This window comes from Ciconia boyciana, chromosome 1 (assembly GCF_034638445.1).
Source record: "Ciconia boyciana chromosome 1, ASM3463844v1, whole genome shotgun sequence".
Lineage (NCBI taxonomy): Eukaryota > Metazoa > Chordata > Aves > Ciconiiformes > Ciconiidae > Ciconia > Ciconia boyciana.
Genome location: NC_132934.1, coordinates 17,237,909 through 17,260,808, shown reverse-complemented (window position 1 = coordinate 17,260,808; position 22,900 = coordinate 17,237,909). Strand labels below are relative to the sequence as shown.

General features: G+C 43.9%; 1 long non-coding RNA gene across 1 annotated transcript; it reads left to right on the top strand.

Moving 5' to 3' along the window:
- The first annotated feature begins 7,356 nt into the window (after positions 1 to 7,356).
- Positions 7,357 to 10,781, top strand: LOC140654524 (uncharacterized). Its single transcript, XR_012043435.1, has 3 exons — positions 7,357 to 7,476; positions 8,459 to 8,571; positions 10,235 to 10,781. It is a non-coding gene; the product is annotated as an uncharacterized lncRNA (long non-coding RNA).
- Positions 10,782 to 22,900: the final 12,119 nt, after the last annotated feature.

The following is a 22,900-nucleotide window of genomic DNA, read 5'->3' as shown; positions in this document are numbered from 1 at the left end:
TATCATAATTTATTTACATCAGATTTACAAATCAAGCTAACAATAAAGCTTAAGCAAATATCGAAAAGGCAAAGGTCTCTATGTTTTCGCTGTAATAGCTTTAGTAACTTGGATACTTTCTTATCCAACAGTATCCACTACTTTTTTTCAGCTGACACAGCTACAAGGTTAATGTAACAAACACACTCAAGCCAAATTTGTATCCTGGCACTGTCAGTCTGCATTTGTTTCACGCAGCATCTTTTGCTGGGCAGGCCCCCGTACAGCAAAGCTCATCCGCATCACCCTGAGCATGCGTATACAATCCTGCTAAGTCAGTGCCTCCAGTTCACCGTCTGAGCTGTGCTAAAAACCCAGCGGGGAGCAGCAGCTGCAGGAGCTGCCTGCGGCTTTCTCAGTCCTGGCTGCTCAGACCCGGGGTTATATTCTAGAACTTGCCAGGCCCATTTCTTTTCTGGCCCTCATGTGCCCCTAGACATTTTCCTCAGCCTGACCACTTCCAGCCCTCTCTCTTCCATACTGAAAATGAAGTTAGCAGATTAAAAGGTCTGGCAGAAGTCCTCCTGAGCTTAACATTATGCATACAGATGGGTTGGTATTTTCAGGTTTGGGACCTTAATGACAAAGACTTGTTATCCACATTGGGATTAAACAGGAAGTCATACATTTTGGTGCTATAGTAAAACTATTATCTTCTAATTTATGGTTATTTCAATCCTACAGTATTACACGCATATTTTCTACCTTAAATATTTCACTCCAATGCCAGACTCCTCTGAAATTGATATAGCAGGTTACATTTAGCTATGTTAGCAAATTGCCTGATTTGTGACCATTCAGATGTAAAACAGGAAAAAGACATAGGTCCTATTTCTTTAATGGCAGATTTTTCTCTGTGCTCCCCATTTCCAGAAAGCATACAATCCTTTTGTTAAAATAAACTGTTTTATTTTGTTGTTTCCTAACTCATCCGACATAAACAAGCAGTCTGCTATACTGTTAACTTGGCTGCCCCAGGAAGCTTAAATCAATTCTCCTGCTTTTCATTTCTTATAATGTGGTCAACCTCCACACTCCAGCATCCTATTCATCTCATTGAAGGATTAACTTGAATAAATAAGGGCACAATCACTCCCTTTCTTTCATTGTCTACATATGTAGCCATACTGCCAATGTCTTGTTTATCTTTAATAAAGCTGTATTGTAACATTTACAGATTTGTCCAACCTCACAGCTAATGAATGAGGTTTCCCGGAAGGTCCCCTCTCCTCATGCTCCTTAGTCAGCATGCCTACAGGTACGACCTGCAGTAGAGCACCCCAACTCTCCTGTGGCTCTGACACCACAGGTACCAGCCATATCTGGTCACCCCGACCAACTGCAGAGGTTCCCAGAGGGGGGACGAACTGCACCTCTGGGGAGCAGGAAGGGAGTTCACAGCTCTGGTCCCTGCTCGGTGCTTAGAGGAGGACTGACTGCGAGGAACATCCCTCCCTGGCAGCCGTCCCCGGTGAGGGCTGTTACATTTTCACCTCCTCCATTCTCCTGCCATATGACTCAGCACCACGAGCTTCATCCACTGGGGCAACCAAAGTCCTGTGTTTGGAAGGGTGAGGGCTCTGACTGACATGCACACACGTGCACACCCTGCACAGATGGTGAAGCTGCACATAAGAGTTCCTTTAAGCATCAGAAGCTGACTACAATCAGAGCTGTACACAACCTGAATGAGCCAAGCGGACTCCACTTTGGAGCCCGAGCCCTGCGTTTTGACATATGTATGTTTGCAGACAACTTGTCTAGGCCTTGCCTATGCCGTACCAGTCAGTTTCAAAATGATCTAGTTAAAACAATGCAAGACCACTTAAATAGTAGAGCCCTCACTTCAAATTTTTTAACTGTGATAATTTACCAGTGCTAAAAAAGCCAGTTTAATCAAAGATTCAACTTATTAGTTAGGGCCATGCTAGGGGATTGCCTATTTCTTTGATCTGCTGAAAATATAATTTAGTTCAGAGAAGAGATTCGGTTGATGGAAATAACGCAAAAGTATTAGAAGATATTGACACTGAAACAATTTGTAACCATGAGGATCTATTCCATAATGGTTTGATAATGATCTTTTATTTAAGATTTAACTGTACATAACCTTATCAGGTAGCAGCCTGACATTCATTATATGGTTGTGATGTTCTCTAGTGCTTTTTCTGCTGAGTAGTGGAGGTGACACTGTTTTGTTGAGACAGGCAATAACATATGAAATCACTAATTTCTGATCAATCTGTATCGATTAGAGCAATTGCACCATGACTGGTAGAAGGCTCCAAGCAAAATTAGTGGTTTTTGTCAAGTTAAACACTAGGCCCACCACTATGGAAGGCAGATATTCTTTCGGATACAGACTGGGGAACATGAAATGTTCAAGCACTATGGAAGAACACTATTGATGCCTTGTTCTGAAGGTCATTAAATTTAATCATGTGCATAATTCATGCTGTTTTATCAAATTCACACACATGAAATAAACAGCTAGTATATAATCTCATTACTGACTATTGTCTTCTTGAATGTATATATTAAATAGACTCTTTTTAGCCACATACAAGCCACAATTTATTCAGTGATTTTGGAATGACACACCACAAAGCCTAAATGTATATGCAAATATGATATAATATATACATGCTAATGAGCAAAATTTTTTTCACATTCATTCACACAATAGGTTGAAAAATGTGGAGATTTTTGCTTATGTAAGTGATCCCAGATTTTCTCAATAGTTTTCTCCTTGTCCAGGTCTGTTGTAATTCTACGCACTGTGTGACCCAATAACTGCTTGTATTCCGCTGTCTTCTGACACAGGAAGGGTAACTCTCCCATGAAACAGGGTTTCATGGGCTGTTGCTGATGGGAATTAAGTCAGCAACATTCACTCGTCAGCAATAATCACTCAATTTTATTTAATAAACACTAAACTCTTCATCATTAATGTATACAGTGCTTCCAGGTTTCTACTTGGCAAAGTCAAACTTCTGTTTGCATTTTCCATATGACGCCTCAAGCTTACATGAACCTTAAGGTTTTCCGTAGTCAGCTTTTGAAAGATCTTCACTACACACTAAACTAAACTTCTAAAAACTGTTACATATTGATTTTTAAGGACTTTCTAGAAGTAGTTTTTTTCTTCTCTGACTGGCTTCTCATTTCGAACTACAGGTCTTGGAAAGCAGTCAAGCTTATAAAAGACATTTCAAATGCTTTCCATTTTCTTCCCATCACTCACTGAGACTTTTGATTAAATAACAATGAGGAAAGAAAAGTGTTAAGCCACTCTAAACTGGCAGGTAAAAAAGTACGACAGGGGAGTCTTTGCTTCCAATAACTGTGGAAAAGAAAGCAGGCTGCTGAAGGAAATTATCGCTTGGCTCACAGCAGGATGGGGGAAGGTAATTTCAAAGTTGAGAAGGAAGAAAGGAGTGCAAGATGATGTTTATATAATCAGAATAACACCAGATAAGGAAAGGAAACAGGCTGGTTTAGTACAGACAAGTGTGGAGAGAAGATGGTAGAGAAACCAGAAAGGATGGGTTGGAGAAGGAAGAGGGATCTCTGGAGTCAAAGCCAAGCAGTGGCTCTGCAGGGTCGTTTCTGGAGCTGGTGAGCACAAGAGGAAAAGCAGCACCAGGCACTTCCAAAGTGAGAAGAAAGGAGATGGGGATTTTCCATTCACCTTCCAGAAAATGAATGAACTGTAAAGGAGAAAATATAATGGAAAGAAACACATGATTAAGGGATCGTATCTGGAGCTGAGCAGAGGATTCAATGGGAATAGAGTTGCTCGCTACACCACTACACTTGATGAAGAAAGAAAGAATTTCTTTATGTACTAATGCTTTTTACACACAAAAATTGTACTGTGGTAACTATACCACCGTTAACAAAGCAGTACAGTTTTCCTCTGCTCCTGGCAGCTCAGAGTGTTTGTGTTATATGACAAAAATGTGCTTATACCCATACACTTATTTATCTTTCTTCTGGGCCTAAGGACTGTTGTAGTTTGTACTACTAGAACTGCTGTCTACACTAAGATGATTATATCAGGATAAATGTTTTGACATAAATACACATTGCATTATATCCCATGTAGTACACATATACATTAGATCCCCACTAAACCAGCGCTGCTAGGGTAGAAGAGAGCATAAGAAAGAGAACAGGGCTAAAACACATCTCTGGGGAAAACCTCCCCTATGTGATCTTAACAGACTCATGACTCAAATCAGTGGATTTACACTAAGGATGAACATGCCTTTTATGTCACCGTGTTTTAAGAACTTGTTAGTTAACTGAAAGTTGCAATCAGCTGGTTTGCAGTAAAATCTTGCAAATTCACCCTGGCAACTGGAAGTCCCTTCAAGTATTACAGGAAGAATATTAATAATGGAGATGAGGGGAAAAAAAGATCAGAAAGTAGCCTTTACAATAATGTAATTTAGTTTAATCATTTATGATAACACTACTCAAATCTAGCACAGTATGAAGAAAAAAATAACTCAAGTCTTATCAGGACGAGACCTTACTGTGGCTGTGGGTTATTAAATATCTCCTGAGGTGTAGCCAGGTCCTGCAGTTTTTTGCAAGGGACTCCATCCTGTGGGTCAGAAACTTGCACTTCTAAACCTGATCTTTGGGCCCAATTCACTAATGCTTTGAAATAAGCCCAAAATGCTACTAGATCAGGGAGACTGAATATTACGCTTTCTTCATGCTGTTGCAAAGGACTACAAAATATCTCCAAAGGAACAGAGTAGGAGGCCAACTGTTTTACAGATCTGAACCACAGCAAGTACGGCTCTTCCCCTTTCTCACAAGGGGAAATTGAGGCAAGAAGGACATGGGAATCGCAGATGCCTGTAGAAGAAGTGGTTGTCAGAACCAGTGTTAGGGCTGACTCCTGTGCCTGTGCAAACTCTATTAGACCACACCTTAATGAGATGAATTATTAATACAAAAGCTGCACGGGAAATTAATTTCTGCTGCCTGTCACCAGAACCAGCTGTTCAGACTTGAATGTGTCGCAGTTGCACAACACAAGTTTTGCCTTAAGGATACGGTTACCCAACGTGATGGATTTTTCATAATGTCCCTCCCAATAGTAGCCTCATCCTTCCTCTGTCCTTCACCCTTCCCCCATCACCGCCATGCTTTCAATTTTTGGTTCAGCCTTGTGGAAGGTACTAAATGACCGAAGTCCTGTATGTGCGTGGTGAGCACAGCATTAGCAGTCTCAGGGCAGCCTCCTCTGGGCAGCCTTGCCAATCTGCCCTAGATAAGACAGAAAAAAATGAGTTTGCATATTTAAACAACAAGCATCAAAACCCTAGCACATTCCAGATTAAATAAATTGTAAGTACTCCATCTCTGGTAAAATACCCAGATGAAATTAGTTCCAACGAGGCCAGGAAATTTCCCGTTTCCCTGTAGAGCCTGCTAATGGCTATTAGCGGAGGTTAGTCGGTGAGCAGTTTTATGATTACTCTGTGTAAACACCTTGTCCTCCTGTGTCGTTCTCCCAGGCTTCCTCCCGCTTGTCTACGTATTCACTAGCCACGGTGTGCCTAAGCCCCAGATGGTGAGTTCTTTGGGCTAGAGCTCATACAGTTTTTTACGATGAAATCCTATTTCTTAATTGGTGTCCTTAGGCATTACCGCAATAAAAACAATAAATAGTAATAACAAAAAAATAAGGATGGAAGGTGGGTGAAGACATGACTAATTACCTAAACAATACTGGGACCACAAGCCACAGGCAGCACCGGAGCTTGGGGAAGAGCGAGTGGGTGGAGAGTCACCTGCATAACAGAGGGTTGGGCGGGTGAAGAATAGGTCTTGCAAGACAAAACTGAGTCTTCATTTTGATAGCATCATGGAATTTATAAATTAAGGGAAGACAGCTGTAGATTAACCATGGCACAAGTTGCTTTACTCTCTGTGTGTGTGCGGCCTGGCTTGGCACTGACACAGACTCATGAAATAAAAAGTGTAGTTGAAATGGTGATGTAACAAGCCAGGAAATATGTGAAGCAGGAGTTCCCAAACAGGGTTTGCAGAAGGACCACTGCTGTACCATGTGCTGTACCATGGCAGCAGCAGCCAGGGCCACTGCGCCAAGCTCTGTGGCAGGCTACAAGCCTCCCCTCCCCTTCCCATGAGAAAACACGTGCTTCCAGGTCTGTTCTGGGCTACACATAGGCAGAGAAGAGGCGTTCACTTGTCTGGGTAGCAGCCATGGCTAAACAACCATTCCTCACCTTCCCCTGGAAAAATGCAACAAAATAAGCGTTGTTTTCCTTAATATTTATTTGAAGCTGTTTTCATACCACTCATTGTGTATGTATCACTTGGGAACACTTAGGCCAAAGGATAATACTCAGAACAGTGACAGGTTGAATCTTATGTAAATTTGCATTTATGGATGGGAAGTGTAGATGTAGTTTGCTCCTGAAATGAAAGAGCACTTCCTTGCACAGCGGGTAATGAACTTCCAGAATTCATTGCCACAGGAGGCTGGGGAAGCAGGCTATTAGCAGGCATAAAAAGGAATTAGACAAGATTTGTGAACAATGCCTCTGTTAACAGATAATAAAACAAACAGGCATTTCCAATGACTGATCTCGTGAGACTGGACCAGAGGAAGAGGCCAGGTACACGTGCTTTCCCCAAACAGCATCTCCAGTTGTCACTCTTCAGGCTTTGCTATCTGGATCTGCCTGCCCTCTCTCAGGCGATGTTGTCCTGGGAGCCTGGGGGACCTTGCAGGGTCTGCTGGGGCCTTCAAAACTTGTGGCTTGATCAGGGCAGATGGCCAGCATCCATGCAGCTACCCCAGTGCCATCACAGGCATTGGGCAGCAATAGCATTTGTGGCTGTTGGTCGGACCCAGCAGGACGTTTCTTAATGCTCTGATGGGTTAAGTCCTAAGCGGTGCTGCTCTCACCAAAGGGGCCAGCAACCAGCATGGTGGACTTGGAAGGGAGTTATAAAGAACAAAAAGCAACTGGCTCTAACAAACCATTCACTGAGGCTCAGAAAAATAGATGAAGACCGAAGATTCTGTTAATACAGTATGAGTTTGATAATTGTTTGGCATAGCACCAAAAGGGCTCACTCTCTACAAAGTGTGTGAAAAAAAAAGATATTCCTTGATTTCAGGAGTGACACTGAAAGGAAGAGTGGACAGCAAACTAGCCATGACTTTGCAGCTGTCCTTTTTCCAGCTGAAGGCTCTAACTTCATTTGATTTCTCCTCAGACCATTTCTGAGCACTTCTCCTGCCCTTCTCTGGACCTCTTCCAGCTCTGTTACATCTTGCCTGAGATCAGGCAGCTGCACTGGAAGCTGTGCTCAAGTTAGGCTGCACCATGGATTCTTAACCTACCACAAGGATGTTCTCTGGTTTTCCTAGTCCTTTTGCAAGTAAGTCCTGAGATTGTGTTTGTCTGCTTGACAGGCACTGAGCTGACATTTGTGATCCACCATCTAACATCTTCCTATATGGTAATAATGATTTTTTTTTCCCCCTGCAAAATGAAAGACCATTTTCTCCTCTTTGTGCTCTGAATTTCATTTACCACTTATTATCACTGAGTCATTCTGTATTAGGAGATTCTTCTAGATCTTTTCATAACTATTAAAGTTGTTATCTCATTGTCTGGCTTTTCATGGAAAACGTAGCTCTTAGCAAAGATTCTTACGAGGCTCTGCTAATAAAAGCATTAATGTATTTGAGGCTGTTTATAGAAAAATAACAGGAATGAGGAAGACCTGTAATGACTGATAGACTGATATACAAGAGAGAAGATAACTCATTATATATATATGTATCCCTGACTAAATAACAGCCACAGAGCACATAACTAAAGAACAGAAATATATGGAGGGGATGAACAAAGAACGACGTAGGGTGGAACACAGACTGTGATTGAGAAGAAGAATACAAAAGTAAAGGGAACATAGAGGATCTCAGGAATAAATGTCATGACAGTGACCTACGTACAGATCCAAGAGAATCTCTTTAGGGAAGTAAGGAATCCCTCACCACTGGGACTCTGCAAATAGCACTGGGAAAAAAGGACCAGGAGCAACGGCAGTGAGCGCTCACAAAGATGGACTGCAGGACCTGATAGATATCTCAGGCTTACGGGTGATGACTAATCAACACAGGAAAGCATTCTGGTTTGCTTTACATTTTTGCTTATAAGTTTTCTGTTTCTTTGAGTGAAGTCCTACTGTAACAAATGGGGCACAGGGTCATAAAAAAAGCGCATTCCTCTCACCTGTTGAATAGTAATTTAATAGAGAAAAGAGCACCACCTAGTGCTAAAAGCTATTTGTTGATGCCGAAGTGTCTCCATATGCTCTATCTGCTGCATGTCTTGATTTTAGTGTTTTCCCACAGTTTATCCAGCCACAGGGGAATCGATCCTCAGCAGCAAGGAGCATCCCAGCTCCCGATAAGAGCAGCTGGTTCATCAACAGCTCAACATCTCTCCGAGTTTTGTGCACACTAAGGTAATGCCTTAGGCACCTGGTTAACATAATTATGCTTATTTGTCTGATTCATTCAGGCCAGATTCTACTACCATTACTCACCCAGTGGAGTTATGTGCTTCACAGATAAGCCTCACTGCTTTCACTGGAGTGAAATTTAATCAACACTTACAGGACAGGCTTAAGAAACCAGAAGACCAAACTCCAAATGCTTGCACTTCTAAAAACAGGGGAATTCGTTGCATTTATTTTCTAATTCTACACTCACATCAAATTTTCAAGCTTTCTTACAAATGTGAAAACTGTACACTTTTTTGTTTGTTTGCCTGTTGGTTTTTGGTTTTGTTTTTGTTTTTTGTTTTTTTTTTTTTAGGAGGGAGGTCTTTAAAGAAAACATTGCTTTCCATGAGAGTTGCCTTCATTATCATGAAGATAGATCATGTGTAACCGTAATTATCTTTTCAGCATTTATGGTTAAAATCCACTACTGTGGCTTTGTTTTCTTCTGATTATCAATCCGCATAATGTTAACGTTCATATTTTTGGTCTTGAAACCCTTCCACTTTGTCTCACATCATCAAGTTTTCTGTCACAATGTAATTAATATTTCAGAAGAAGGGAAGAAACAGGTAAATCAACTTAGAATGATTCTGCATCAGCTATTGTTATGTATTATTCAAATATCTCCAGACTTGAACATACATGTAGCATTGGTTATGTGGGTTAATTTACATAAGGATGTCTATAGTAAAATGTCATTTAAATGTCTTACTCCATTTACATTTGTGAGTTTCCTAAGTGATCTTCAGTGACACCATGCTATCACGGCTAGATGAAATTTCCCTTATAATAGAATTATTTCTTCTCTCCCTGAAATTATTCAGCATTGCACCACTCATTTGAACTGGAAGATGATGAAACTCAGCTATTCAAATTCCTTCCATATCCTCTGATTCTTCAAAACAGAGTCTAGTCCACAGAGCTTTTTATTTCTGTCCTTTATAATCCTTCTACATTTTTACCCTATCAGGCAGCCTTCACACAGCATGTTCTTCAACTGAAGAGAAATGCTCTAGGTTACCTGCAGCTGTTTCTGACACACTGTATCTGTAGCTTCACTGTTGCAACTATTGCCACCCACTTATCACCGTTTCTCACCTGGAATTTTATTTTCCTTTCTAAAATATCAGGTGACTTGTTTTGGATGTTTTTCTTTATAGGAATGTTTTGTTGTTTGTCTTTTTCTTTTTTTTTAGTGAGTGGGATCTTGATTTATTCTTACAGATTTATGTCCTTTACCAAGAAAAAGACAGCAGAATTTGTCTGTATGAGTACATACATCTGAATATATGCACAGGTCATTGAATAAGGGTGGTACAAAGTCTGGGTACTTACAAAATAACCACAGTGCCTGCGTGTGATATGTGGTTGATGTGCATTAATGTTTCAAAGGCCACGTGGCTGCAGGACCCTAATTCCCCCTAAAGTTACAGGGGTGCAGACTGTTATCAGTGCAGCTGCAAAGACTGCGGTCCGGGGACTGCTGGTGCTTGCCTCTGCCAGAGATGTGGCAGGACCATGTCCAGCTCCTGCTTGGGCTCCATGGGACACCGACATGGAGGCTGACAAAAAAGCCTGATTCAGGACATCTGTAATGATGCTTGTTCCCCATCCTACTGGGCAGGTCTCAGCTGCTTTGTGGTGAAGTCAAACTGCTGTACAGCTTCTGCTCTCTGGGTCTTGGGATTAGAGTCTCATCTGCACCACCTATGGACCTCAGCAGGCAAAGGGGCTTTCTCCGCCCAGTCTCTTGAAAATATATGTGTACTATCATATGAAGAACATACTCGTTATATCAAGATTCCCATGGCTCCGAAGTAAAAACATGACAGCACATGCATACATGTTCGTCTTAGCATGGATACATAGGACTCATGCCTATGTAGCTGTGTGCATCAGTTTCTAGTTCATGGGAACCACCAGCCTGGTACGCTGTACCATATTCCCAAGGATGCACCGCTCCCTCCACAAGCACACACACAAGATATGCAAAGGGCCTCCCAAGAGCTGATACTGCAGCGATCCAGGAGCTGGGCAGAGCTGAACATCCCCAGCTGGGCTGGGGGATTGCTGAAGACACACTCCTGCCCTGTGTGTCCAAGAAACACCGACCTCCGTGGCTGCGGCTGCACTGCTTACTGTGGGTCGCTAGTGGGTGTCAGTGGGGCTCTCTAAGGGGTATAATTTCAAAATGATGTCATGATATAAAATACTTTGGAAAAGGCTGGCTTTGTTTTTGCATCTTTTCTGTAGCAACAACTGTGGGGAGTGTGGGAGAGTCTGTAGGGAGTGTTATCTCATTGTACTTGGGTTTAATTCTGTCATTGCACTCAGCAATAGAATTTAACATCTATTCATAGCTACACTAGTGACAGTGTAATTAACTAATTAGTAGGGACTAATTGTTAAAAATACGGTATTGCAACTACACTAAATTAAATAGCCTGCGTACTTCTAACTGGGAGAGTTATGAGTCCATGCTTTTTCTCCTTAGGAAACAAACTCCTGAGAAATAAAATCAAACCCAGCAATTCAAAGCAAATTTATACTTCACTATGACTAAACCAGGAGCAATAAAAGACTCTGGCAGCTGCATAAAGGCCAGGTTTACGGCCTCATGCAAGGAGGAGAGTGTGTAGCTGTATTTTCATGGCACCCAGAAGCAGGTAAGATCCCTGCTGCCACCAAGGGCCTGCTGCTCTGCCCTCCCCGGTCTGGCACGGTGGCTTTTTGTTTTAAAAGGAAGAAGAAGTCACCAACCCTACCTTTCAAACTGAGTGGTGCTGAGATGCCTTTACACCAGCGCAAGGAGAGAGCAAGCCCCACTCAGCTCTGCCTGGCAGCTGTTCAAGCCTCCTTCGCCTGCTTGCTCCACATGTCAAACCAGAGGTGCTGCCAGGTTCTAGGGAAGAAAACCCCACATCTTAAAAAATAGAGCTGTGTCAACACCAGTTTGGGAGGGTTAGGTTTCCCCAGGGGAAACCTTTTCCCACCTGACACTGGGCCCACTCAGGAAGGTTCAGCAAGGGTGAGGCGAGTTGCAGGCAAGAAAGAAGAGTCCAGCTGTGCTTTAAGGATAACTTTTGCAGGAGCAAACAAATGGCATCTACTTAAAGACTGTTACAGACCAAAGATTTTTTTTCCCAGACTGTCTATCTGTTCCTAGTTATGGTTTTGTTCTGTGTTTTCAGCGAGCATATAATTACCATGAATTATATAGCAGAACAGGGTGTGTATAAGGCACACCTTGAACAAGCTGGTTCCCATTGGCTTGAGCAATGGCTTGAGAGGTGCTGTTTCCCAAGCACGGGTTCCAAACCCACGGTCTGGGAGGCCTGTGTGGAAAACTGTCTTGTTTTAAAACTTTAAAAAGTGACATATCGTACCTCCTGCAACTTTGACAGTGCTCTCTGTAGCACTAACCATAGCCCCTCCTTATAGCAAACACAGAAACATTAAAGCTCACAAATTAGAACAATATTAATGCAGATACAGATGTTCACTGTCAATAATTTTCAGTAGACATCTAATAAATCCTTCTGTTCATGTTTGGTCAGGGAAAAGTACCCATCTTGCAGATTTTGAGCCATCACCATATTTTGGTTTAGCCCTTAGATTATTCTGTTACAGAAGTCTTTCATGAAGGCATCCTTGAAGGCTTCAACATGCAAGGTGATTTTAAAATGATGATGCTATCAAAAACTAAAGCAAAGGGCAAATCATTGACTGGAATGCTCAGTAGCAGAGCATGCTGGTAGAGTGAGCTCACCTGACTGGAAATCAGTGCTGTTGCGCAAATCAAAATATGAAGTAACTGATTATCATTATAGGCACAGGACTAAAATACATAGGGAATATATGTTGATACTTAGTCTTCCTATTTATTTATTTTTGCATAGACCTGCTCAGTGTAATTTCCCAGTTAGGTTGATACAGCAGTGATTTAGAAATTTGTCTGAGAACTTGTTACAGTTACTATTTGTGCTCCTTGCTGACAAAGCAAAATGCAGCAAATCCAACCTGCTACCTATGCAGCAGTTAGCTTGGGTGGCAGGTGGGGGGGCAAGACATGAAGAAGGCCTGGAGCTCCATACAGAGGATTTCCAGACTGATTTCAAATCCAGTACCTGTCACTACTGGAGTTAAGGTTTCCAGATTGAAGACCTTAAGTCAGTTTTTGTGCTCTGAATTAGCCTATTTACCTGGTAAAACAGTGACCACATTTTACTGCTTGATGAACTGTGGGACAAAGCCCTTCCTCACTTTCCTTTTTGTTCAAGCTGAAGTGCATGACGTACATGCAGGCCTGGAAGCGGGAAATGTGTCCAACTGAACTGTGAAACTCCCTGCCACGAGATACCATCAGACCAAAACCCCCAGTGACATTCAGAAGAGACCAAGATCTTCCTATGTCCTTGTGCGAGGTGCTCCTTGGTTGTACAAGCAGCCGAGTGGTGCTAGTGGCCTGTACTTTGCAATGCAAAGTGATGATTAACAATGATAAATAAACCCTTCACATACCAAAGTCCAAGCCATGTAGTGAATAACTGGGATTATAGGAAACTTCCCCTAGGGGCAAATTTTTATATAATTGTCCACTACGGGTACCTGTTTGTGCAGCTTCTGAACTGTCTTTCAAACTCAAGCTAAGCCACTCAGACATTGATTAAATTCAGTGCGGCAGCTCATTCACCCGGCAAACCCTCTTGCGATCCATGGAAAGTTTGGTTTGCAGTTGAGTAGAAACCAAAGGAATTGACATAATACTGCTTTCAGCTTAGGAGGCAATTCCTGCCTCACCTTGGCCAGGCAGCCTATGTGGGCAGCCATTTCATTAGAAAGACAGGGTTGGCCATGAAAGCTTTTGTGCTGCCTTTTCCCTCTAACCCCTAAGCTGGGAGGCAACAGGAACAATCAATGAGTTTTGCCTAAGGCCTGTAGACCCAGAATCCAGCTACAGTCTAGTACACATTAATATCCACCACTATCTAATGCACTGTTCAGTCTTCAGCATAACTACATGTATTTCTCTAGAATGCTCAGTTAATAATTCTTAATGATACAGGCCTTCCTGTATATTTTCTAACTGAACTACGGCTTACAGTATTTCTTTTAACCTGTGGATCATGTTCTTTCAAATGAATCTGAACCTTAACCTGTGTTACTGTCATTGGCCATGTGCTGAGCTACCTTCTGTTACCCAGCATGTTTTATAAATTGATTTTTGGATGGCAAATACTACAATTTTTGTACTATGACACAAACCCCTTTTTAGTTACTAATAAAATCTTGTGAAATCTTTTCTGGGATGACCGAAATTTTCCAGGCTTGACTCAGTTCAAAGGTATACACATAAAAGAAAAAAAAATCTTTTTGTTTTGTTTTGTTAGATGACATAGATAAAGACAAAATATTTTTTTATTTTATAAAACATCAGTTTTGCCAGTTCCTGTAATTTTATCAAGAATTTCAAAGATTTGATGTTTTCCCTAAAGCCAAAGCTCCTGCACACCCATAATTATGCAAGAGTAAATTCCTTCTGGATTAATAAGAAAGTATCCAGCATTCATATTCCACAGAAAATAAGAAAATTTAGATTAGCCACATCCTAAAGCTCAGCAAAGATAACAATCCAATATTTGTTGTTTTGCAAAAATATCACTATTTTTAAGCAAAGCTGCTTTAGGTGTGGCATTAGCAAACATGAAACTGCTCCATTCTTCCTCATGTAAGTATCAGAAATGTTTGAACTTTGTCATTGGAAATGGATTATGCAAGTCGTCCCCAGCACGTAGCACCTAGTTTTGAAGCATGAAGAAACAGGTTTGAATCACCAGGGAAATAGTACTGAAATATCTCTTGGTAAGAACAAGCAGGGAAACATTTCGTCACCTTCCGTAACTCGTAGGTCCAGCTGGCTGTGGCATGTGCGGCAGCGCTCCTCAGAAGACACATTTTCCACGTTTATTTACGCAATATAAGTGGCATGCCTTGACAGCCGTATCAAGGCAGTGTCTACGGGATGCAGAGGGAAGACTATGCCGAAAAGGCACAAACACCATAAAACTTTACCCACGTATTTCCCAGGCTGCAGCAACCAGCAGTTTAGGAACATTCCGGTCTTGCCATTGCATTCAGGACACGTGTTTGATAATCACTGGGGGACATACATAACTAAAGATGTATGTGGGTGTAACTCAGTGCCGGCAACGTTGAGTGGTGCTGCATCCACATGAGGCATAACAATAGCTCTCAAAAATCTTGATTACGGTGGAAATAAAGAGTAGTTTCACATCCACGTGAGCTGGCTGGCGATCTACCAACAGCCTTCACACACTGCTTTGTGTCTCACCCCCACAAGAGCCACCCAGTTTGGCTATTCTCCTACTCTGGGGACAGAGTCCCCTCCTCAGGGCAATAGGGAGCTGGCTGCTGTGGGTCCTCGTGTCAGCACATGCCACACACAAAGCATTAGGTGACCCTTGCAGTCTGTCCCTGTGCCCCACATGCTCATCACGCTTACCAGTGGACCCAGGTGGGTGGCCTGGGACGAGTGTTTTCTAGCATGACAGGAGGATGCTGGAAGTGCTGGTGTCCAGGTAGAGAAACCATAGCATGCCAGAAACACATTCCTGTGCTCATGGTTGGATGTGGCCAGAGGCTCCTGAAGGCATCTGGTGTCCCATAAGGACCAGGGGTTTAAAATGTTCTACAAGTGGGTTAAAAAAGCAGCATTTAAACCATCTTTGGCCTGTACAATGCTGGCTAACATTCTGTGGTCTAGGGGCTTGAAGTCAGCCTGGTTCTAACAACTTGCTAGAGGTGGGCAGCAACTCCCCTGGCTGTGGGCAGGCTCTTTTGGGTGGACATGTGGTCTCTCGGCAGTGGGAGGAGTGGTTTTCCAGCTGCTCCACCTCACCCTTGCAGTTGGTTAGGGAGTGAGTCCTGGCTGGCAGTCCCACCCCTCTGCTCTAGCTGGGGAGCGGCTGCTTAGTCTCATTCTTGGTTGACTTCATGGCAGGCTTTGCACAATCCCTGGAACTACTGCCAGGCACCTCTGTTATGTGAACACCCCCAGAGCTCTTAGGTACTCAGCTTGAAACAAACTTCAAAGATGCGCTGCTTCTGGTCTTCAAAAGAAAGTTGCTGCTGTCCCCAGAGGGGAAGCATTCCCTGGCTTCCCTCCGCCCTGGCTTTCCCTTTCCTCTGCAGCACTGCTCGCTTTTCTCTCCTCTGATGTGCAGCTGCCCTTTCAGCCTCCGAGCCTTTAACCTCACCTCATCGGTGTGTGGTAGAGACTAATGTATTCCTCCTTCCCCAGTCGTTTCCGCCACGGCAGGGGGCTTTAGCAGAGAGGCAGGGTGCGCTGGCAAGGTTTCCTCGCCCAGAAGCCCTGCAGAAGGACACCCCGCTATTCCTGCTGGCCTCTGCCCCGCTCCTTCGCTGGGGCCAGGGGGACGTGGCGTTTGGGGACGCCAGGCTGGCAGCCGTGTTTGCAATACAGAACAAACATTTAAGCTGAAAGGGGCCGGGGGGACTAAGCTGTTTTCTCAGCAAAGCCAATTCTCACTTTTTTTATTAGAAATCTCCTCACAGTTGGATTTTTTTCCCCCCTGGAATTCCAGTTCAGTGCAGGTAAATAAAGAGGAGAAGGCCATGGCCTTTTAAAAAAATAGAATACATAAAAGCAACTTGTTTCTAACTTCACGGCCAGAGAGTAAAGCCTGAAAATATGAACCACAGGCAAAGCCAAATGCAAAGCGGTGCGGTGGGTGTGTATGCCAGCTAGGCACTGCCAGCGTTGTGTGACAGCCCCCTGTCCCAGGGACCTTCCCCAGCACCTCTTCTTGAGCAAGCCAGCCTTGAGTGTAAGCAATTGTGCCCAAAACGCAGTGAATAAAAAGAAGCACAAACACAAAGGGAAAAAACCCTAAGAATCTCCAAAAGATCCAACCCCCTTATTTCACCATGGAAGGACAGGGTTGGGAACATGCCCCTCTAATCCTGTCTTCTTCAAATTCTCCGGTCCATGGACAGACAGGCAGCGTCAGTGATCTGTGCAGTGCAAACCTGTCTGAAAGTGAGCTCTGACAGTCTCGGATCTGCTTTCTCTGGGAGCCTCTCTGGGCTAACCTCTTCAAAGGGCAGGAGGGAAGCACCATCTGCCTGCTGGATCAGGGGAAGAGTGAATGAGATTTAATTAAGATGATTTTTGCCCTCCAGTCGGGTTGTTTAAAAATTAATTTTAGTTCTCCTACCCCTTCAATTAAACTCGTAAGCTAGAGAGAGCAATGCACCCTGAAATATTGATTCTGCCTCTCGGATGGCAGTGCCCTACATTTGCGGGTGCTCAGCCCATGAGCGAATGCCTGGGATTGTTGCTGCCCTGCCGCACTGCGCGCAGGAGGAATGATCAAGGTGCTGGTTTGGATTAGAGGCAGAGTTTGACATGAATCCTTTAATTTCCTTTAAATGCACCATGATTCATTATCTAAGGCAGGATCCCATATCAGGTGCAAGAAGAAAGCTTTGTAAGAGGCAAGCTGAGGTTGTTTGATCAAAGCTATGCCCCAGGCAACATGAGAGCACTTCCCAGCCTACTACAGCTGGTTTCTGTAAAGGCAGACAGCACCGGTGCAAGTGCTGGAATTGACTGGAAGGAAACTTAATGTGTTTCATTTTTTTCCCCCAACATTTTTTCCCCGCTCAGCCTATCAGTCATGTCAGTCCTACACAACAAGGCATAACTAAAGGCCAAAATCAATTCCGCTTTCATCTACACCTGCAAAGCTTACATCACCTTCACTGAAAGCTTCCTAAGTGTGGCAGATGAGCATTCAGCTAGTAAAACGTCAGCCTGGCAGAGACAAAGTCATGAAACTCTTGGGAAATGCTGTGGTTACTGAGCCCTGCCCATAGCGGCACTGATCAGGATGCGGATCTGCTCCAATTAACTAATGCGGCATGCAAACAATGGGGAAAAGAATTTGGGAGGAATTTAGGATCTGTGAATAATTTCGACTTCAGGTCTCACCGTATTGCATAGTCAGTCATTCAGTATATTCCATGCCATATTGCATAGCCAGTCACTTCCAAGAGCTGCTGAGCACCTTAAAATTATATTCATACAAAACAAACCCTTCAGTGCCTTCATCACGTTAAGGGTCATGAATACAGTTGTTATTTTATGTATTGTGCCTGAAAGTAATGGCAACTTCTTAGCCCACTAATAGCAAAAGGAGTTGCGTATGTCGTCATCAGAACACACTATCAATAATCTTTACAGAGGATGCTTGCCAATAAAACTACTCTAGCTATCCTGCGAAGGGAGCAAGCCTGGCTCTGGAGCAAACCTTGGCACTGCTACACTGATATGAGTCTGCAAACTCAGCAGTAACATACGTTCTTGCAAGTTCCTCTCTAATAATCTAATCAGCATCATTAAGGAAACCTTTTAAGAATAGCTAGAGATGCCTGGTGACTCTAAGCTTCATGGACCAAACATTTGTTTTGTTTAGTTTCCCTGACGTGCCCTGCATTTCACCAGGAATAAATTTGGCTCGGCTGTTCAACATGGTGTTCAACTTGGCGTCACCTTTCTTTCCTGCCAGAAGCCCACTGGACTGGAGTTTTAGCAGCACTTTCGAAACAGGATTCCTGAGCCTCAGCATTACACTTGGAACAGGAAATCGGAGCCTATAAGACTGCACAAAAGCTTGCGTATTTGTGCCTGAATCTGGTGCTCAGCCAACTGCAGGAGAAACTGATTGAGGTAAATGAAGCAAGACATAGGTTGTGAAGAGCTCTCCCAGCTCTTAAGTATTCCTGCATGCTGATGAAGTGCATTTGTAGGGAAACTCCAAGACCGTAAGGTTTCCACAGCATGCAGCAGAGCTGTGTTCTTGCCCCCACCCGAGCCTGCTGTGGATGAGAACTCAGCTTCAAGTGCAACAAAGCAACCAGTTTCTGCTCACACACGCCTCATTCTTCAGGAGAGCGTGCAGCCATGCCTCTTCTGCCTCCACCCACAAGAAAACGAAAAAAACTTGACAAGATTGTGACAGTCAGGTGGGATTAGAGCACAAACCCAGGTTACGGCCAGTTTAAGACCTGTTTGGGCTGGTAGATGTGGACAGCAGAGGTCTTCTGCCCATGCTCCAGGCTGGCACGGCAGGAGCCTGCTCTGATCTGGAGGCAGCCCAGCGCTGCATTTAGTGCAGCTCAGCCTCATGTTCAGCCTGGCACTGGGTAACGCAGGGCAGCTCCTGCGTGAATAAGTGCCTTTTCGAGGTGGGCAACGCGGGCTAAACGTGCTTTCATGGGTGCTGGGGCAGGGCAGCTTGGATCTGTCTGTACTTGCCCACCTATGAACGCAGGAAAAGAGCTGGAGAGACTAGTCCTTCATGGACCCATCGGCCAGGAGGGGCTGTTTTGGCACCGCCTAACACAAGCCACACATGCCATCGAACAACGCCCTGTGCCAAACAGGCACTTTCTGCTGGAGCACCCCAGCACCCATCAGAAGCAAAACCTGTCCTGGCTTCATTCGAGCCTGAATTTGTCTGCTTCCAACTTCTGCATCTCATTTATGCCTCTTGCAGCAGCGTAAGGCTCTGAATTAGCAAAGTAAACACACATCTTCAAGCATGGCTTTAACAAAACAAACCAAAACACTTTGAACATGGCCTTACACTTCACAGCAGGCTAGGCAGGCATTTGATGATACACCCCTGAACTATGTCCTAGGCAAGAGCATGCTTTGGCCCATCTGATCCGGTTTGTCTTTAAGGTGCCCCTTGGAACTCTAGCCTCCATGGGAACCTTTTGACAGGCAGAACAGGAGTTAAAACCAAGAGAGTGAGAAGATTGGTTTTTAGGAAATAATCCTTGGTTGGAGGGGAAGGGGTTTGGAAAGGTTGGACCCCATGCCAGTGCAATAACCTTGGGTTTCCCAGAGGCACTCGGCGGGGCAGAGGAGCAGGCGCTTCGGTGGTGTCCTGCAGGGAGCCAGGCACGCAGCCCTCACCGGCACGGCTCCGTCCTCACAGAGCAGCCCAGCATCGGAACAGGGCGAGCAGGTCACAGGAGATCGACAAAGCCAGATCAGATTGATTAAGGGAACATCTAGCAGGCTCATTTTTAAGAAACAGACATTTTTAAATACCTTTAAAACTGATGATGCCACCAGGGTTCTTTTCCTGGTTGTTAATTAAAACCTCTCTCAGACAAGCAGTTTTCAGCCCATGACTTGAAAGAGGAATTGAATCTCCCTTCAGAAGTCCCTGGAAGTAAGTCCTTACAAAGGAAGCGCAGTCGTTCTCCCAAGCCTCCACTTTCATCTTGGCATGAAATGCATTAATCACTCTTTTTTTTTCACCCATAATAATGTAAGCAAGAAGAGTCCAATAAACAGAGTCTTCATCCTCTGATGCTCAGCACTGAGCCATATGGCACATACATAAGTGAAGATTAGCGATTAGACAGGGGTTGAATTCCCTGTAACATGATTACAGTACAAAAATAGGCTAGCAAGAGACTGCAACAGCACCTCCTTGTATGCTCGTTTTGCACTAGCAAGGAAATGGGGATTTTCATCATTTTGCTGCTGTAGCTGCCATTTCATACTGGATATAAAAGTATTTTTGATGGAATAGCAGAGCTCAGAGAAGGCACGTCATTATTTAAGACCTGGTTATATTTATGGGTTACCTAGAAATACTCCAAAGGACATTATGAAAGGCAATCGTGTGCTTCTGGTGACCACTTGCTGGGATTAAAAGAGGATTATTTGTTTTTCATGAGTATGAGCTGTGTAACTGTTAAACCACCCTGGCATTGCAGGCATAAACTGATACTGGGATGTGTTCGCTCAGTGCAAGAATGTCCTATTATTATGAGCATACATCTAGCAAAGCCCAGCTTTATCAGTACCTTGCATTAGTACCTTGTTAGCTACCGATCATTTTAGTTGTGCAGACATTATTTCTTAAGACTTCTCCTAAAGGTGTTTGCTGACTACCTATAAAAAACATCATGGCAAGGTCTGGCCATGAGATGCTGAAGGACTTCTCCTGCTCACCCGCACGTTCATGCAGTACATTTCCTGCGGAGGAGGGCACCAGCACCCGGATGTCTCAGCGCTGCACCCATCCCAGCGGGGACAGAAAGCGGGCCAAAAGGGTGGGAAGGAAGACTTAGTGCAACCCATATAATAAAGATAGAGATCTCCAAACACACCGGCACAGGAAACACCAACTGATAGAGGTGTGTCGCATAAACTTCATGTATTTATAGCACAGTGTGGCTATAATTGAGGAGAAGAACATTTTAACTGAGATACAGAGGACAAGAATATTAGAATTACTGAGTGCAATTTTTTTGGTTGCTTTAAATATTAAATAGGTTTGGTTTGCTTCAGTATCTTGCTTATCATTTATGGTGAGAATAATTTCTACTACCTGAAGACCCAAATCTTTATGAAAAGCATTATGAAACTGATCTATTTGAAATGCAGCTCTAAAACGCAACAAATATAAACTCTCTTTCAAAGACATTTCAATCTAAATAACTTTTATGACAATTTTCATGCTAAAATCGATCAATAAATGAACATTTTTGTTTCTCTTGCTGTTTGCGTTATCCTACAAATGGTATGTCAGGGCCAGCTTGTCTTTATATGTTTGATGACAACAGAAGAAAAGTAATGTGCTATTGCATAATTATTTTATGTCCAAGACAGGTTTCATTATTCCCTTTTTCCAACACCTGGCTCCTCCCATGGGCTCTCTTGGACTGGTTTTTCCCAGGCCTCATCCCAGCCTGGTTTCTCACTGGCGGCTCAGCCCCAGGACCCAGCTGGCTCCTCAGCCCTGCATCCGCCACCATCACAATCTGTTTCTCCCTTTTTTAATTACCTGTGTAAAAACAGATTGTTCGTGCACATCAAACTTGCACTGGGTGGGTGCAGTATTTTTAATATGTCACTGTTACTCTCTCATAGATGGTCTCACTTACATGAGGTTAAAGACACTAATTTAAAAAATACAAAGCAGGCGCTGCAGAATGAGCCATAATCAGAAATAAGGCCAGCGTAAGGTGTTCTTCCAGATATTCCCCACTTACTAGAAAATTTCACCTGTGGGAAGTCTTTGAACACCTCTGCTCTGAATACTTCCTGAGTCCTTTTTGCTCCCATGATATGAGCCTTGCTGTCCCGTCTCTTCTGGGAGTAGTTAACCCTTGGGCAGAGACTCCGGGCTCCAGCGCTTCACAGAGAACACATGGCGCCAGTCCTCTGGTGGCCCGATCAGAACGCAGGAAGGCTCTCCAAAGAGCAGACACCACAGCATGTCTTACCAAAAAAAGTGAAACTCAAGTGCAACCTCGCAGCTCTCAGCTCACCTCCCCCACTACAATATAGCCTGTCTCCTCCGGGGCTGGTGCGTGAGCCCCAGCATGGTCCTACACCCCCCAGAGACGCCCAAAAATGTATTTCTCATGGCTCGTGTCCTGGACTTTGCTCTCTGTCGGTGCTCTCCCTCTGAGCGGGTGCAGTCGCTGGAAGGGAGGCATGGGGGACAGGCCTTCAGTCACCCATAAGGATCTAGTTCTCAAGTGACCATCATTGCCACGGGCTCCTCAACTGCAAGATCCAGGTCCTGAACCTCCACACAGTACCTCACCGTCCCCTGCCACACAGCTGGGAAGGGGCTAGACACAAGCCAGCTCTGGGTGCTGAGTCAACTGATGTCCTCATACTCCTGGTAGTCTGAAGGGCTAAAGAGACTGTATTTTTAATCTTAATCCCTAAGAAAAAAACCCTCTCCTTTTCTAGGCGAACATGGGCACTTGCTTGTAATATTTGTGACACTGATGCTTTATGCCTAACTTTATCTTACAAAGACCGTAATAACAACCTTTGAGAGTGATGCTGTTGAGGCCACCTGATGTTGCGCTACTGACACCGTCCTCTGGCACATTGCTCGGTGCCCAGCCTTCCTGAAGAACTCCCCAGAAAGTGGTGGCAGCTCTTGTCACCTTCCTGTCATGAACCAGGTCCACGCGGAAGTGGATGGGCGTGAGACATGAGAAACCTCACAGCAGCCTTTGATGCCAGCCCGATCTAGGAACGAAACACTTGTTTTAACTTGCAAACACGCAACATCCACCCCAAGCTTTCCTACCCCATCACAGAAATGAGGGATGGGAAGGGGCTCCCAGAGCACACACAGGCAGGTTCTGACTGCTTTGTGAATGATTCATAAGGAACACTGTAAACTCAAAGTAAATG